General features: G+C 34.8%; 1 non-coding gene across 1 annotated transcript; it reads right to left on the minus strand.

The window, feature by feature from the left end:
- Nucleotides 1-3,183: 3,183 nt before the first annotated feature.
- On the minus strand, nucleotides 3,184-3,290 carry LOC128034280 (small nucleolar RNA R71). Its single transcript, XR_008190410.1, has one exon. It is a non-coding gene; the product is annotated as a small nucleolar RNA R71 (small nucleolar RNA).
- Nucleotides 3,291-11,629: the final 8,339 nt, after the last annotated feature.

The raw sequence follows: 11,629 nt of genomic DNA on the forward strand, positions 1-11,629 counted from the left end.
CCACTTTACCAAGAAATAAGACTAACAACATCCTCTACTAAAATTAGCAGTCTATAATCGACCATCCATCTCCTTAAATCAACACCTTGTTCTCCTTAAATCAAGCTTCAACCGTCCAATCCAATGCTAAAAATAGAAATCAAAATCCCCTCTCTTTTTCCACTCAATGGACATACAAGAAGAAAAATGAGAAATGATCTTTGCTAAAAACAAAAGTCAAATGGCCACCCACCTTCCTCACATTAAGGGGAGGCAATAAGGGGAGGAAATCATGCATGTCCTCTTCTTAAATCAAGTAAAATATTCACCTACTTCCACCATTCAAGGGACAATAATAAATGGGGTTAAAAATTAAGGAATCCATTGCTAAAAATAGAAAGGGACGTTGGGGATAAGAAGGCTTTAAAAAGGGACCATCATTCATTCATCAAAGTCATCAATTAGCACACCAATTTTTAGAGAAAAAATCCTTTGAGTGTTCTTGTCATTTGATTTATCGTAATTCAGTGTAGTAGTTTAAACTAGTTTTCTCAATTTAAGAGCTTGAACATGAGCATTTTAGTTAAGTTTAATTACATTTTCATTAGTTAAGTTAATAAAATGTGCAATTTGAGTCATTTATTGACCTTAGATGTTGTAAATGGAAAAATATATAGGATTTTTCCTATGTAATTTATCACATTTTACTTAAATTTGTTGTTAAAACTAATTAATTGTTTAATAAATTAATGAAATATGTGAAAATATGAAATTAGGACATAAAAATTATTAAAATGTGATTTTATGCTTTATTATATACTTTTCATGCAATAAATGGCTTATTTTATATTAATTTGAATATATTGTATATTTTAAGACATAAAGTGGGTCATACATGATTAAATTAAATAATAAAATATAAAATTATATTTAATAATTCATTTTAAAATATTTCATTAGTAGTTTGGGTTTTAATTAATTAATTAAATTGGATAAATTTTATTCTTTGGTCCTCTAACTTGTTGATTTATTCTGGATAGGCCTGATAGTTTTGCTGAATTACAAAACCATCCAAATTGGAGACCAAGTCAACCCAATATTCGGATACACACGGCTGTCCATTTAAACCATTATTTGGTTTAATTACACAAGGTCCTTACAGTGTTGAAGAAATTAGAGATTTGCCCGAAGATTTACGATTTACCGAGTCTCAGTCCTGAGTTGTGTGGCATTCAGAATTGCTTAAAAATCAAGCAAAAATCAAGTCAAAAGCCACTAAGCATGGCTGGCCACAATTTGAGGAGATTTGAAGAGGTTAACATCCACTATTTTTAGCAAACTATCCCCCTCTCCTCACTTATAAATAAGAGTCTATCATTCCTTCATTCATAATTCCTCACGCATCCCTCAATCATTCCTCATTCATTCTCATCATTCATCATTCCCTCTTTTCTCCAAATTCTCTTAGTTTTTTTTCATTCCCACAGCATCATCTCTTCATAGATATTTTAGCAATTAAGCCTCTTAAAGAACCCTTGGTCGGCCACCTTGGAGAGCCATCAGCAAAGGATCAAAGTAAAGGAACGAAGGTGCCTCGTCAGTCAGAGTTTTGGGTGACAGCCATTCTAACTTGGGTTTAATCCTTCTTTTATTTAAATTAATATAAAGATGTTTGCTATGTGTTCTTTGTTCTTGTTTACAACAATGTTAGCTTAATTTTATTCAAGCTAGGATGATTACTCTGATTAAATAATATTTATTTGATTCATGCTTATAATGTTTGTGCCTCAATCGATCATGTTTTCAATTAAAATCAAGTCTGTATTTCGTTCATACGTGATTGAAATGCACCTGAATTAGCTGAGCGATCCTGACTAGACGACGGCTAATGGACACATAATTGAAATGTGCATGCTCAATTTAGAACCTAGCCCGATTAAATTGTAGGTTGAATAACAACTCTGACCAAGCTCTGTTATCTGCATAATTTTTAGATTTGTGTGATTAAATTGTTTCAAACCTGACACGTCCCTGTTACCTCACACAAATTCTAAGAAACCCATAGTAAATAAAGATCAGTAAAATATGTATTTACTAAGTAAAGGATTCCGAAAGGACCTAATGTGGTTTCCAAACTCATGAAAGATCGAGTTGCCATGGAATGTTTTTCTAAATTTTATTAAGCATGTTGATAAGAAATTGAGTTTAATTAAAGTAATTGTCCTAGTTTATTTATGTTATTATTATTGCAAATTGTTTTTAATTTTACTAAAATCTATTTCATTCATATAGTTTACATACTTAGGATAATTTGCATTAAGGATCATTGCATTTAGTTTAATATATTTTAATCACCACTTCCCAACTATATTATGAATTTATTTACCAAATTGTTAATATAATTTTACAAATTAAGTGACTTAGCATAAATACAATCCCTATGCAGACTATAACTCGATACTTACTTATTACTTGATAACGACTGTGCACACTTGCACAAATCTACGCGTTACAAGTTTTTGGCACCGTTGCAGGGATTGTCAACTATTTCCATAGTCATTTTTTTCGTGAAATTATTTATTTTCAATTTGATTTATTTCTAACATTACTAACTTATTCTTTTTAACTTTTGTGATTTTCTTTTTGGGTGTTTATGAGCATAGATCGAATTATCGATTTACTCTTGTAGACCCTGAAATTAAGCGAACTATCAAATAAAGAAGACGTGAACGAACAACTCAAAGACAAGTCGAGATGAACCTTAGAAATCATAATCAAGGCCAAGGTAATGAAGCCGATCATGTACGAAATCCTATCCTCATTGCCGATGATAGGGATCGATGCATCAAACAATATGCTGTGCCACTTTTCAGTGAGTTAAACCTAGGAATTAGAAGGCCAGATATTGAGACAACCTAGTTTGAATTGAAACCAGTGATGTTTCAAATGCTACAAATGGTGGGCCGATTTAGTGGTATGCCCACGAAATATCCACATCTCCACCTTCAACTGTTTATGGAGGTGAGTGATTTATTCAAGATAGCCAGTGTGATTGAAGGCGCACTGAGGTTGAAGTTATTTCCATACTCGTTGCGAGATTGAGCACGAGCATGGCTTAATTCATTACCACCAAGTTCCATAGCTACATGAAAAAAATAAGTGGAGAGATTTTTGGTTAAGTATTTCCCACCTAGCAAAACTGCTAAGTTAAGGAACGAGATCACAACTTTCCAACAATTGGCTGACAAGTCTTTGTATGAGGCTTGGGAGCGATACAAGGAGTTACTTCATAAGTGTCCTCATCTTGGGATTTCTCATTGTATCAAGTTGGAGACATTCTATAATGGTCTCAATGCACATACAAGATTGATGGTAGATGCTTCCGCAAATGGTGCAATTTTTTCTAAGTCTTATAATGAGGCTTATGAGATCATCGAGAGGATTACGAGTAATAACTATCAATGACCAACAAATCAAACAGCTTCAGAAAGACATGTAGCCAGAGTTCATGAAGTTGATGCCCTCACTTTGTTATCAGCTCAGGTATCGTCTATTTCCTCTATGTTCAAATAGTTACCTACTAATAGTACTAATAATTTTGCAGCTCAGCCACCAAGTTCGTTTGAAGTAGTTTCCTGTGTGTACTTTAGGGAAGGTCATTCTTTTGAGAATTGTCCATCAAATCTTGAGTCAGTGTACTATGTGGGAAACCAATATCAAAATAGGAGTAGACAAGGACCCCAGTCCAACTTCTACAATTCTTCATGGCGTAATCATCCTAAATTTTCTCAGAGTAACCAAGGAAATAGACCGAACAACAACTTATTGCAGCAAAGACCTAACCAATCTCAAGGGTTTAATCAGCAAGCTTCAAAACCACCTCAAGCTGAGGCATCAAACAGTTTGGAGAACATGTTGAAAGCATACATGGCAAAGAATGACGCTTTGATCCAAAGCCAAGCAACAACACTGAAAAATTTGGAAAACCAAATGGGTCAGTTAGCTACGGAGCTACGTAGTAGACCATAAGGAATCTTGCCAAGCGATACTAAGAATCCAAGAAATTTGGGTAAAGAACATATCAAGGCAGTGGCATTGCAAAGTGGTAAAATTCTAGAACCTTGATTGATTGATGTCAAAGATAGGCCCATTGAGAATAATCAACCAGCTGTTGAAGTTCCTACAGCAAAGGAATCAGAATCTGTAAAGTCTGACAAGGTAAACCCTAGCTTAGTGAATTTAGATATTTTAACATCTTCTTTGGATGCAGATTTATCTACTTAGAAAAGTTGTCTAGTTTAACTGAAAGTTCAATCACCTCCATATCCGCAAAGATTGCAGCAAAACAAGTAGAAAAAGGAGGTGCAATTCAAGAAGTTTTTGGATGTTCTGAAGTAGTTACACATCAATATTTCGTTGGTGGAGGCTTTAGAAAAACTGTCGAATTATGTGAAGTTTATGAAGGATAAATAGTCCAAGAAGAAACGACTGAGTGAGTATGAGACTGTTGCCTGAACAAAGGAGTGCAGTGCATTCCTGCAGAACAAATTACCACAAAAATTGAAAGACCTAGGAAGCTTTACTATACCCTGTAACATTGGTAAATCTTACTGTGGTAAAGCTTTGTGTGACTTAGGAGCGAGTATCAACTCGATACCTAAGTCTGTTTTCAAGATGTTAGGGATAGGTGAAGTAAGACCTACAACTGTGACGCTTCAACTAGCAGAATGATCTTTAGCATATACCGAAGGAACGATCGAGGATGTTTTGGTAAGAGTCGATAACTTTATTTTTCCTACTGATTTCATTGTCTTAGATTTTGAAGCAAACAAAGAAGTGCCAATAATCCTTGGGAGACCTTTCTTAGCCACGGGAAGAATGTTAATTGATGTGCAGAAAGGAGAACTCACCGTGCAAGTTCAAAATGATCAGGTAACCTTTAACATTCTTAAAGCGCTGAAATTTCCCAATCCGGCAGAGGAGTGTTTAGTTATGGAAGAGATAGAAAACTTGGTTTCTATAGAAAATAATTTTGAAGAAGATCCATTAGAGAAAGCCTTAGATCTTGACCTTTTGGAGGATGAAGAAGGTGAAGAAAACATGGCTTTGATGGAAGCCAATCCAAGAAATTTTATTCAATCCACACGGTTTGAACCGTTAGAGTTGAAAGTCAGAGAATTTGTGCAACCCAAGTTGTCAATTGAAGAACCACCTAAACTCAAACTAAAGGTACTTCCTTCCCATTTGAAATATGTTTATTTCGGTGATTTTTCTACTTTACATGTGATTATTTCAACGGAACTGATGAAATATCAAGAGGAGCAACTAATTGTTATTCTAAATAAATTTAAGAAAGTAATTGGTTGGACCATAGCTGATATTCTAGGTATAAGCCCTTCTTTTTGCATACATAAAATCATTTTAGAAGAAGGTGAAAGAGCTCAATTTGATGGGCAAAGGAGGCTCAATTCTATTATGAAAGAAGTTGTGAGAAATGAAATGAACAAATGGTTAGATGCAAGAATAATCTATCCTATTTTAGATAGTTCGTGGGTAAGTCCGGTGTAGTGTGTGTCGAAGAAAAGTAGAATCACAATTGTTGAAAATGAGCGTAATGAGTTAATTTCAACAAGAACTGTTACCGGTTGGAGAATCTGTATTGACTATAGAATGTTGAACAAAGCCACTCGGAAGGATAATTTTTCGTTGCCTTTTATGGATCAGATGTTAGATCAACTGGCAGGTAATGAATTTTATTATTTTTAGATGGCTATTCGGGATATAACCAAATAGTTTTAGCCCCAAAGGACCAACATAAAACAACCTTTACTTGTCTATACGGTACGTTTGCTTTTAGGCGAATGCCTTTTGGTTTATCCAATGCACCTGCAACTTTTCAACGATGCATGATGGCAATATTTAGTTATATGTTTGAAATTTTTTTGAGGTTTTCATGGATGATTTTTCTGTTTTTGGTAACACTTATGATATCTGTTTGAGTAATTTGGCTAAGGTACTGAAGAGATGTGAAGAGACGAATCTTGTCCTCAATTGGAAAAAATGCCATTTTATGGTCAAGGAAGAGATTGTCTTAGGTCATAAGATCTCAAATAAAGGAATTGAAGTCGATAAAGAAAAAATGGATGTAATCGAAAGATTACTGGCCCCAATGAATGTGAAAGGAGTCAGAAGTTTCTTAGGCCATACCAGTGTTTATCGAAGGTTTATCAAAGATTTCTCGAAAATTTCTAAATAGTTGTGTTTGTTGATAGAGAAAGATACAGCGTTTTCTTTCAACAAAGCATGTTTGAAAGCTTTTGAAGATCTAAAGAAGTGGTTAATCTCAGCCTCAATAATCATTACACCTGATTGGAACTCACCTTTTGAGTTGATGTGCGATGCAAGTGACTATGTCGTTGGAGCTGTGATGGGTCAAAGAAGAAATAAAGTGTTTCACCCTATTTAGTACGCAATTATATGGTAACTGAAAAGGAACTCTTCGCTATAGTTTTTTCTTTTGAAAAATTTTGCTCATATCTTATAGATACCAAAGTTATAGTATTTACTGACCATGCGACCATTAAATACTTGCTCACGAAGAAAGATGCAAAACCAAGCCTAATTCGTTGGATACTTTTACTCCAAGAATTTGACCTTGAGATCTAAGACAGAAAAAGTGTCGAAAATCAAATAGCTAATCATCTATCGAGGTTGGAGAAAGATGAGGTAACTTAGTCATGTGTGCCTATCAACGAGAATTTCCTAGATGACCACTTATTTGAGGAAAATTGAATTCATGAAATACCCTGGTTTGTTGATTTTGCCAATTATCTTGCATGTGGAATAATTCCTCGAGAAATGACATACCAGCAAAGAAAAAATTCCTTCATGATAGTCGGTATTATCTTTGATAGGATCTGCTTTTATTTAAACAATATGCAGATAATATAATCTAAAAGTGTGTAGCTGAAAGTGAGATTGCTGAGATCTTGTATCATTGCCATTCATCTCCAAGTGAGGGACACTTTGGTGGTTCATGTACTGCAGCAAAGATTTTGCAAGCAAGTTTCTTTTGGCCTGTACTATTTAAAGATACTTATGCTTATGTGAAGAACTGTGATAAATGCCAAAGGACTGGAAATATATCAAGGAGGAATGAGATGCCCTTGACAAACATTTTGGAGATTAATTGTTCGACGTATGGGGTATTGACTTCTTAGGCCCGTTGCCTTCTTCATATGGGAACATATACATCTTAGTTGTTGTGGACTATGTATCCAAGTGGGTTAAAGCTGAAGCATACCCTACAAATGATGCTAAGGTAGTCATGTGATTCCTACATAAGCATGTGTTTACATGATTTGGGACACCAACAGCTATTATTAGTGATGAAGGTTCTCACTTTGTGAACAAATGGCTTAAGTGGTTTCTTGACAAATATGATGTGAAGCACAAGATTGCTATTGTCTATCACCTTCAGTCTAATGGGCAAGTTGAAAGAATGAATCGCGAAATCAAAGTTATCCTTGAAAAGGTAGTACGCCCTAGCAGAAAGATTGGTCTCGAAGGCTCGATGATGCATTGTGGGACTATCGAACAACATTTAAGACTTCGTTAAGAATGACTCCTTATCGGTTAGTCTTTGGAAAGGCATGTCATTTGCCATTAGAGTTGGAGAATAAAGCTCAGTGGACTTTGAAGCAGTTGAATTTTGATCTTAAGCAAGCCGGTGAGAGAAGGATGTTACAACTTGAGGAGTTGGAAGAGCTGAGGTTGTTTTCCTATGAGAATGCCAAAATGTGTAAACAAAGATCAAAGAGATGGCATGATAGTCATGTAAACAAAGAAGGTCAGAAGGTTTTGTTGTTTAATTCAAGGTTGAAGTTATTTCTTGGGAAGCTTAAATCTCAATGGAAAGGACCTCATACTATCTACCGAGTTTATCCTTATGGAGCTATTGAATTATACAACAATTACGAAAGGTACATTTAAAGTTAATGGTCAACGTCTCAAACACTACTGGGATGGTGAAGTTAAGCGAGTTGAATCCTCGCTCAAATTAACAAACCTTTAATTTTCATGAACTCATTTTGTAAATAAATAAATATTTATAACTTATTTTCTTAACTTATTACATTTAATTAATTCTGTCTAAGGAGATTGGAACTTAAGCAGGACCGCTGTGACCCCTCTAACCTTTCCTGGGAATTAATTTAATGTAATTTGTTAAGAAGAAATTTTCTAATTAAGAATTAATTTTTTTAAAATTTCATTTGGTCTGTTTAAATTTTAAATTTTTATGTTAATAAAGGGGGTCAAATTTGGCCCAAGTACTAATGAATTTCTTTTAGTAAGATACAGTCTGAGTTTGAGGCCCAAGACAGCAAAAAGGAGAGAAAAATTCATGCCTTGCCATCACACCCATTGCTTACCGCCCAAGTAACCCTAATGTAGCTAACTTTTTGCTACATGTGGCCCTAATTTTTCCCTATAAACCCCTCTCCATTTTACTAATTCTCATATCCCTCAAAGCAATTTGCTTACACCCTAAAAATCCTTAAATCTCCTTTTTGTGCCGTCAACCTCAAATCCTGAAAGAAGCCCTAGTTCTCTTCCCTTTTTGCCGAAATTCCCTATTACCATCACAAGATTTTTTTCGTAGCAAGTTCTACCCACTTTGCCCATTTCTCTTTTCTCTTTTGTGCAAAAACTTTGCCGAATTTTTGGGAAAAGACACCATGTCTCGCAAAAGAACCAGATCTTCAAAAACTACTCCTGAAAACCCGATTTTGATCGATGAAGAAGTGAAAGATAGATTTGATTCAATCTTCAAGCATCAACCTATGATGCCGGAAAAAGGTTTTAACTAGAAGAGTAATGATTTGATGGTTGTTCCTATACCGATTAGAAAGAAAATCAATGTTCTCAAGTGGGAACAATTTTGTGATGCTCGTTCACTTCCCGATGATGAACTAGTTCGAGAATTCTATGCTAGTTTGACTACGCAAGATGCTACTGACGTCATCGTTAGAAATAAAAAGGTGCCTCTTACTTCTAAGTCCATCAATGATTTGTTTAATTTACCTGATGTTGAAGAAGATGAGTATTACCCTATGATGAACAATATCAACTGGGATTTTCTTCAACAAGTGCTTGATGTTGTGACAAATCCGGGATTCCAATGGATTATAAAAAAGTATGAGAGCCATTCTTGTTGAAGAGAATACTTAAAATGAGTAACAAAGGTATGGTTTTATTTCGTTCGTTACAGTTTTATGCCTTTCTCACATAGTTCAACCATCTCAATGGAACGGATGCTTTTGTTATATGCAATTTTGACAGAAAAGTCTATTAATGTTGGGAAAATTATCCTCAAGGAGATTCACAATTGTTTAAAAAGAAGGCAGAAGTGCTTATTTCCCATCATTAATCACTTCATTTTGCTTAAAGGCCCATGTTAAGACACAAGCAAATCTAAAAGGGCTATATGTTCAAGGATGCATTACAAATTATGATCTTGAAAGATTGGTAGAGAGGGTGCATGAACTGAATCAAGATGAGCAAGAAGAGCCAACTGAGCCGGATATAGAGGAGTCAACATATGGAACTGAAACTGAAGCTAATTCAGTCACAGACACTGAAGAGGAAGAATCTGATAAGGAACCGAACATTCCTGAACCAAGGGTTGAGCTAGAAGAAGAACCAGTCAAGTTAAGTGTTGAACCTAAATATACAATTCCCATGCTGACTTCTGCAAGTACTTCAAGGAAATTGGAGTTGTCAATTTTGATGGATATGTGCAAGTTCAAGCACAATCAACAACAAACTTACTGAAAATAAGAAAAAATTAGAGATGAATCAATTCAAAATAATTTTAAGAATATCTCTAATACTTTTGTTCCTAAGTTCCTAGATCTTATCTTTGAGACATGGACGGAAGATACTGACGATGCAAGCGGCGATGGACTAAAGAAGACAAGGGGAATGAGTCAGAAAAATAAAAAGGAGGATTCTTGTCCTGTTATTTATTTAATTATTTTTAGGTCTTTAGGAATTTATTTCTTTCGTAATTAGGATTTAATTTCTGTAGAATAAAACATAGCAAGCATGAAAAAACTTCACACTTCTTTAGAAAGAATAAGACTAAGCGATGTGGTAATGGAAATGAACATGTCTAGGATTGGGTTATTAAGACTTGGTATTTAAGCAGCCTTAATGACTCAACTATCTTTCTTTACAACCTTACCTGGTGTTCAGTTTTCATTCATTACTTTGTTCTTGCAATGAGGACATTGCTTCTTTTTAAAGGGGGTAAGGAAAATAAATTGCTCAAACTTTTAAATTTTTTTAAAGTATGCTTCAATTATTTGTTTCATAAGTATGTTTTAATAAATGAATGTTTAGAGATATTTTTTTGTTACTAGGATAGTTTGTATGCAAGTATGAATGATGATTTTATCTAAGTAAAAGTATGTTATCATGAAGAATGGAATGCTTGTATCATCTTAGCCTTAGTAATGTTTGCCATGAAAACTTAGGTTCTTTTTAGATTAGACATGCATGAAGGTTTATATCTTTAGAATTGACTCAGTAACTTTATTGAGGCGAAATCCTAGGGGACATAAAAATCTAAAATGATATAGGCACTATTTCTTTGGACCGTTTGAGCCTATTCAAGCCAACCCTATGATATTAGACCCTTGAAATTGTAATTTTGAGCTTAAAGGCCAGTTTTTGCAATGAACCTATATTATAAGCCAGTTACCATCTTAAGATAATCCAAGTAACTCCTCTAGAAACACATCCGGATGCTCACAAACCACATGAACTGATTCAAGTTTCAGCTTAGATACTTTATATTACATTACATATGCAAGGTAAGCATCATAACCTTTTCTCACGTGTCTCTATGCTAAACCCGCTGAAATAACCATAGGCAGCACACTCAAACTATTCGATTCAATCTGAAGTTTTTCACCGTTCTGACACTTTAATACAATAAGCTTTCCTCTAAAGTTCACAATAGTATCATGCAAAGCCAATCAATCCATACCCAAAATTACATCAAACTTATCAAATGGTAATAGCATCAAATCAACCTGAAAACTGTAACCTCGAGTCATCAAAGGAAAATTCTTGTAGACTTTATCAACTAACACATACTGATCTATGGGGTTTGATACTTTAACCATGAATTCAGTGGACTCAACAGGTAAAGTCATACTTGACACTATATTCGTGTATACATATGAATGGGTTGATCCCGGATCAATCAAAGCAGTAATATTAGTGTCAAAGATAGAAAAAGTACCAGTAATAACATCTAGAGCAAAAGCTTCCTCTCGCGTACGGATCGCATAAGCTCTAGCTGGTGCTTGTGCCTCAGACCTCACAGTAGAGTCCTTAGTCATATTGTCTACATTTCTAGGGTTCCTCAGTGGTCTACCTCTCGCAGCTGTACTACTTTGTCAAACAATCTGAATCTTTTCTTTTTTAGACAATCTTGAATAAAGTGTTCCTGCGAACAATATATGAAACAATATATGAAACAAGCTCCTTCTTTCATCCGGCACTCACCAAAGTGTCGTCGTCTACATTGCTGACAATCAGGCTTGTTGGCTTTAACACTGCCAACACTTACTACTGATGT

Source organism: Gossypium raimondii, chromosome 10 (genome assembly GCF_025698545.1).
Source record: "Gossypium raimondii isolate GPD5lz chromosome 10, ASM2569854v1, whole genome shotgun sequence".
Classification (NCBI taxonomy): Eukaryota; Viridiplantae; Streptophyta; class Magnoliopsida; order Malvales; family Malvaceae; genus Gossypium; species Gossypium raimondii.